The 6,723-nt window shown below is 45.2% G+C and overlaps 1 non-coding gene across 1 annotated transcript; it reads right to left on the bottom strand.

The window, feature by feature from the left end:
- Positions 1-717: 717 nt before the first annotated feature.
- Positions 718-789, bottom strand: TRNAY-GUA (transfer RNA tyrosine (anticodon GUA)). The gene has a single exon. It is a non-coding gene; the product is annotated as a tRNA-Tyr (tRNA).
- Between the last annotated feature and the right edge of the window lie 5,934 nt (positions 790-6,723).

Below are 6,723 nucleotides of genomic sequence, written 5' to 3'. Positions count from 1 at the left end.
AAGGAGATGAGAACAGCCACCCTCGTTGCCTGAGATTTGACCCAGGCATTGCTGAGTAGGCTGTTGCTGTGATGCAACATCACACACAATGTTTGTGTGTGTGTGTGTGTGTGTGTGTGTGTGTAGCTTTGTTAAATTTTATCATGTGCATAGATCTGTGTGATCTCCACCACAGTCAAGATCCATTACCACAAGCCTCCCTCCCCTACTGTCAAATCCATGGCAACCTGGAGTCTCCATTTCTATAATTCTGTCATTTCAAGAATGTTACCTAAATGGAATCATACAGTATGTACTCTTTGGGGACTGGCTTTTTTTTCCCACTCAGCCTAATTCCCTTGAGATCCATCCAAGTTGTTATATGTATCAACAGTTTGCTCTTTTTTATTGCTGACCAGTAATTCATAGCAGGGATGTTCCACAGTTTGTTTAACCACCCATCCATTATAGGACACTTGGATTACCTCCAATTATTGCTTATGATGAATAAAGCTTCTATGTACATTCATGTATAGGCTTTTCTGTTAACGTTAAGTCTTCATCTCTCTGGGACAAATGCCCAAGAGTGCAATTGCTGGGTTATATGGGAAGTGAAGTTGCTCAGTCGTGTCTGACTCTTTGCGACCCCATGGACTGTAGCCCGCCAGACTCCTCTGTCCATGGGATTCTCCAGACAAGAGTACTGGAGTGGGTTGCCATTTCCTTCTCCAGGGGATCTTCCCAAACCAGGGATCAAACCTGGGTCTCCTGCATTACAGGCAGACACTTTATCCTCTGAGCCACCAGGGATAGAACACATATTCAATGTCATAAGAAATGCCATATTCTTTTTTGAGAGAGGTTGTATCACTTTACATCCCCATCAGCAATGAATGAATGAGCCCAGTCCTCTCATTCTCACTAGCATTTGGTTTTATCACTAATTTTGTTTTTTAACTTTTAACCATCCTGATAGATACATAGTGATATCTCATTGTGGTTTTAATTTGCATTTCCCCAACAGCTAATCACGTGAACATCTTTTCACATGACCCTCACTGACTTTGACAGGACCCATCTTCAGAAATTCTTCTCACTTGGTAAATAAAGAAAATAACAACAATAGCACTTAACACACAGAGATGCTGTGAAAGTTTTCATGAAGCAGCTAAAGAGTGATTGGCACATAAGGATTCAAGAAATGTTAGCTGTGTCTGTTCTTGCAAGAGAGGGGTTAGCAGTATAAGCTAGGATTTCCCTGGTCACTTGCTGCAACTAGAGAAACCCCTCATGCAGCCACAAAGACCTAACACAGCCATAAATAAATAAATAATAGTATAAGCTGCAAAGTCAAACAGAACCTTGCCCTACTGTAGCTGAGAATCTCCTTTCTAGTTCTCACTGTATTTCTCTTTAAAATGGGAAGAATGGCATTCCTTTCCCTACTGAGTCACCAAGAAACTCAGATAAGACATGTAAAGCACTTACTATAGTGCCGGCTAACTGCTACTGCTAAGTCACTTCAGTTGTGTCCGACTCTGTGCGACCCCATAGATGGCAGCCCACCAGGCTCCACCATCCTTGGGATTCTCCAGGCAAGAACACTGGAGTGGGTTGCCATTTCCTTCTCCAATGCATGAAAGTGAAAAGTGAAAGTGAAGTCGCTCAGTCGTGTCCGACTCTTCGTGACCCCATGGACTGCAGCCTACCAGGCTCCTCCATCCATGAGATTTTCCAGGCAAGAGTACTGGAGTGGGGTGCCAAGTGCCTAGAAAGTACTTAACTGTTTTTCCCTCAAGTATGAAGTTTATCAGGTGGCAGAAGTGATAAAGAACCTGCCTGGCAATGCAGGAGACGTAAGAGATGAGTGTTCTATCCCTGGGTTGGGAAGATCACCTGGAGGAGAGCACAGCAACTCACTCCAGTATTCTTGCCTGAAGAATCCCATGGACAGAGGAGCGTGGAGACCTACAGTCCATAGTGTTGCAAAGAGTCAGATATGACAGAAGGGACTTAGCACGGCACACACATGCAATTTATCAGAGGCCTCTATTAAGCCTTGTCTCCCTAACTGACTCTTCATGCTTCTCCCTTCATGGCTTTCCACCCACCAGGGTCACTCTGCTGGGGCTGGGATGGGGCAATACTGGATACAAACTCTCCCTCTGAGGACTACTGTTCCAGTGGGGGCCCCCACTGCTCCAGAAGAAACAATAGATTTGGCTGGAGAGCTGGGTGAGATCACATTTATCTAAGAAGCTTCCAAATGAAAACTAGCATTTGTACTTATTGCATTTCACCTCCAAATTTGATTACATTTCTCTCCTGCTGTAAATCTGCCTTCCCTTCTGCCAACTTATTATTAAAGCCAGGATGGAATTGGTAGAGTGATACGTAAAATTTCCATCTTGGCTTTGACATTCCAGGAAGTTACAAAGCAATTACAGCTGCTGAGCCTCAGGCCCTGATGAATCACAGAGCACAGCAAGGGATGGAAGGGGCCAGAGTGGGGACACGAGGGAGATAGTGAGCTGGGAATCAAAGGTCAATTAAAATGAAACAGTCAATTTTAATTTGAACGTCTTGCTTATATTCACATCCTCTTCCCATAAATGAGAAAGTAAATGAAGCCTGCTCATTTGTGTGGATGTGGTATGTATTTCTTTTTTTTTTTTTTCGAGGACAATGAAGGTTTTTGAAATGGTTTCAGAGTCTTGAAGATTTGAAATTTAACATGTCCCAGGGAGAAAACATGTAATGTGGTGACCTGCCCAAATGTCAGCAGCTGCCTAACAAAGAGCCATCAGCACTTAGGGCCATGAGGGTCTAATGCCATCAGTTCCAGCTTTGGGAATAAGCACCTCTGTACTTCGGTCCTGGCTCCACCACTTAATAGCTGTATGAGCTTAGCCAAAGTGTGAGCAACTTCTCTGTGCCCCTAGTTTCTCATCAGTAAAATGAAGATAACAAGGCTTATCCCCACTGTTTATTTTAAAGATTAAGATAAATAATGTACCCAAGGTGTCAAGCACATCACTTGTCCAGGTGTTCAATGTTATTTCTTTTCTTCTTGATCAGTGGACCTGAAGTCCAACCAAATGACCTTAAACAACAAACAGTTTAACTAGATTTTTTTTTTTCTTTCTATTTTTTGGCCAGGCAACATGAGGAATCTTAGCTTCCCAACCAGGGAGCGAACCCATGCCCCCAGCAGTGGAAGCAAGGTGTCTTAAGCACTGGACCACCAGGTAAGCCCTTAGACATTAATTTAGTGGTATTCACCTTCCTGATGGGGGCTTAGGTTTCAGGACAGTTTTAATTTCCTTCATGTGGGTTTCTTGAACTTGTTTCTCTCCCAGAGGCAAATAGTGGGATTCAGCACCACGGACAGCAGAGGTGCTTTTTGCCTGGTTATCACGGCGTTCATTGGCTGACTGGCACTTTGGCCCCTTCCTGTCAGCTCAGGGCTCAAAGACTTACTGTGAGCTGTACTGTTGACTTGGGGTTGGCCTGGAGTCTTATGGTTCTGGCTCTCATCAGTGGGAAACATTTGCTTCCCAGTTTGTATTTCTCTCCTCTAGTTCAGGTCAGGGATTCCTCTAGAAGAAATTCCCAGTCTTGGAAAGGACCTGCTCTGCCTGCAGGTGTGGGTTTCTGGAATGGGAAAGGTGAGACAAAGGTTACTTGGGAGAACTAGGAATGGGAATTACCCTTGATAATCCAGGACAGTGTAGCTTGGGTGGAGAAGTAAGAACTTTTCTTTTTTTTTCAGAAGAGTCAAGTTGGTATGAATCTGAACGAAGAGGAAGAGAAACAAATGGGAGAATATACAGCAAATTCAACACCCAGAAGACTCAAGTTCACAACAAAGCAAGATGCAATGCATGGATCAAAGTGGTTCAAGAATAAGACTATGAATAGCTAGTGGGCACCAGAATGCTCTTTCAAAGTGATGCACAGAATATGCAGGAGAATATCCATTTCAAAGGAGCTGGGTCAACATGAGCCAGAGCACCCACTGGGGAAACAAAAGCTAGAAACGGAGCACTGTCCAACTGGGGGGTGAGGAGCAATGCAGTAGCAGTGGTTTATTGTCCTTTTCTGCCCCTCCATGGACCTTTCCTAGGACCTAGGGCCTTCCCTAGGGGTGGTTCCTAGCAAAGATGGTGGTGATGGGAATTGTGCGGGGTTTTCAAGAGGAAGGCAAGAAGGGGGTGTTTCCCCCACCCCTTTATCATATTCATCATCATGTCACAAACCGCTGCCCTGGATAAAGAAGAGCAAAGCTGTGTACCTAAGGGAAAATCCCAAGTTGTCACAGTACGTACACGGGGAGAGATCAAGAGCAGCTCCAGCTGAGGGTGAGGTCATGGTGTTAGCCTGAAATTGAAGGGAGAAGAAGGCAGAAACAATATCCACACATAACACACCTCTGCCTGGCAGCAATCAACACCTGTTAATTCATTAGCAAGGTTTGGTTCCTGAGAACACCTGCTCCTCTCTTCCCCCAGCATCTGATGTTGTCCTTGAAATCAGAATGCCAGCTTCCCAGGGAGGAGCAGAAACACCAACAAACACAGCTGGCAAAAGGCACCCAGCTGGCCTCCGTCCTCATCCCAGCCCTGTAACTTTGCTGGTGTGGCCAACCCACACGCTGCTCCCTCCCTCGGGCCTCAGCTAAGACCCACTCTGTAGAAAGTCCTGGCATTCATATGTGCCAAGGGATCCAGCTGCCTTTTACCTGACCCATGCTGAGTGATCAGATGGGGGCTTCAGGCCAGTGGAGGGGAAATCAGAGGGGACCCATCACCCCACTCCTGGATCCCTGCCCAGGCCTCTCTGTCTCTATGCTGCTCCCTGATCTGGATTAGGTCATACTTGAAGATGGTTTTCTCATTTCTCTCTGTATCAGTGGTTCTTAAAGTGTGACCACACTTTGGCACCTGCAGCATCACCTGGGAGCTATTTGAAATGCAAATCCTACAGCTCCACCCCAGACCACAAACACTGTGGGGACAAGGTCCAGCAATCTGCTCGAGCAAGCCCTCCAGAGGATTCTGCTGCACACTGGCATCTGAGAACGCTTGTCGACAGGCATCAAAAGAAGAAGCTGCCTCAAATTCAAATGATGTGTGATTGCTCTACTGTTTGCCCCAGTTGGTGGACTCCTGGATTAATTCCAATTTTATCTGACAACAACAAAAAGTCTGTATCAGACATCCTCTCATATATACATCTTCATGGATTCATGCTAGTATTTCTGTAGGGCACATTCTTAAAAGTGGATTTACTAGCATGAAGGATGTCCACACATTCAAACACTGTTAGATATGCCAAATGGACTTCTCAGTGCACCAATTTGCATTCCCACCACAGAAAATGAAAGGGCACGTGTCCTCCACAGTCTTTCCAGCATCAACTAAGTGTTCTCACTGTTTTCATTTTCTTTTCCAATCTGAGAGGTGAAAATGATATCTTGTTTTGATTTGCATTTCTTTTAGAGTGAAATTGAGCATCTTTTCTTATGTTTATTAGCCATTTTAGCATAGTACTTTTTTGGTTGTCTCTGTTTTCAGCAGTCATCATGCATTACTTATATAATTAAAGGAAGAAAAGAAAAATGCTGGCCCCCTCTTTTCTGCAAAGTGCTTTACGGTCCATAAAGGAGCCAGATGGACATTTTAGGGCTGAATGTAGGGTGACCAACTAACTGTGCAACATTTTGCAGAGGTGGGGATGGAGGTTGCCAGGATATAGGATTTCTAATGCTAAAAATAGGGAGGTCCCAAGCAAACCAGAGTGAGTCAGTCACCTAGTTGGGTGATTTGCTCAGGGCATCATACAGCAAATCAGCAGCCAACCTTAGGGAAGTCTCCTAGACTCCTGATCCCTGGTCCAGGGCCCCTTCTTGTCTGTTTCTGTAGAGGCAGAAATGGACATGGGAGTGCTGGGTGACAGGATTTCTCAGTCTCACCCAACTAGACAGGAAGACCCTTTTGCTCATTTACTTTTTTAAACCCAGTGTATATCCCAGAGTCTGACAAAGAGTTAGTAGCTAGTGCTGACTGAAGTCATCATCACAGGGTTGAGAAGGGAGAGACCCAACACCGCAGTACAGTCCGACTCTTGAGTTTCGATGTCAGCTGATTGAATCCATGGGCTTGGAGGGCCTATTGTCTTCAATGAACTAAGCCATTTCATATAAGGGACTTGAGTGTCTGCAGATTTTGGTTCCATAGGGGCTCCTAGAATCACTCTTCTGTGGATACTGAAGGATGGTTGCGTTCTGATCACACTTTAGTATCCATCCAACAATTTTACAAGGACATGTAGTTGAAAGACCACGGGTGTTGGACAGATGTGAGTTCTAGTCAACCAAGTCCAATTACTTACACACTGCATAGCCTTGGAAAACTGCTTTGATCCCCAGTTTTCTCATCTCTACAGTGGAGCCAATTATTCCTGAACCATAGCAGAATGGTTAAGGCATGAGGAGGATATGGGGAAGAAAAGATGGTAGATTACTTTTGCCCTCAAGCTAGGAAGAACCAGCACCGGAAGCAGCTGGTCCAGTGGCCACAAGAGCAGCACCAGCATCTTTTCAGGGCTGTGCGCTAAAGGGCCTGGTCAAGAAGTCTAACAGGCCTGAAATATGATTGTCACTCTCCTCTCCATGGCATGCTCCCTGGCACAGGGCTGAGGGTGCCCAGAGAAAGTCACGTTTCTTCCTAGAAGGAATCCTCC

This window comes from Capricornis sumatraensis, chromosome 3 (genome assembly GCF_032405125.1).
Source record: "Capricornis sumatraensis isolate serow.1 chromosome 3, serow.2, whole genome shotgun sequence".
Lineage (NCBI taxonomy): Eukaryota > Metazoa > Chordata > Mammalia > Artiodactyla > Bovidae > Capricornis > Capricornis sumatraensis.
This window is presented reverse-complemented; position numbering and strand designations above follow the sequence as displayed.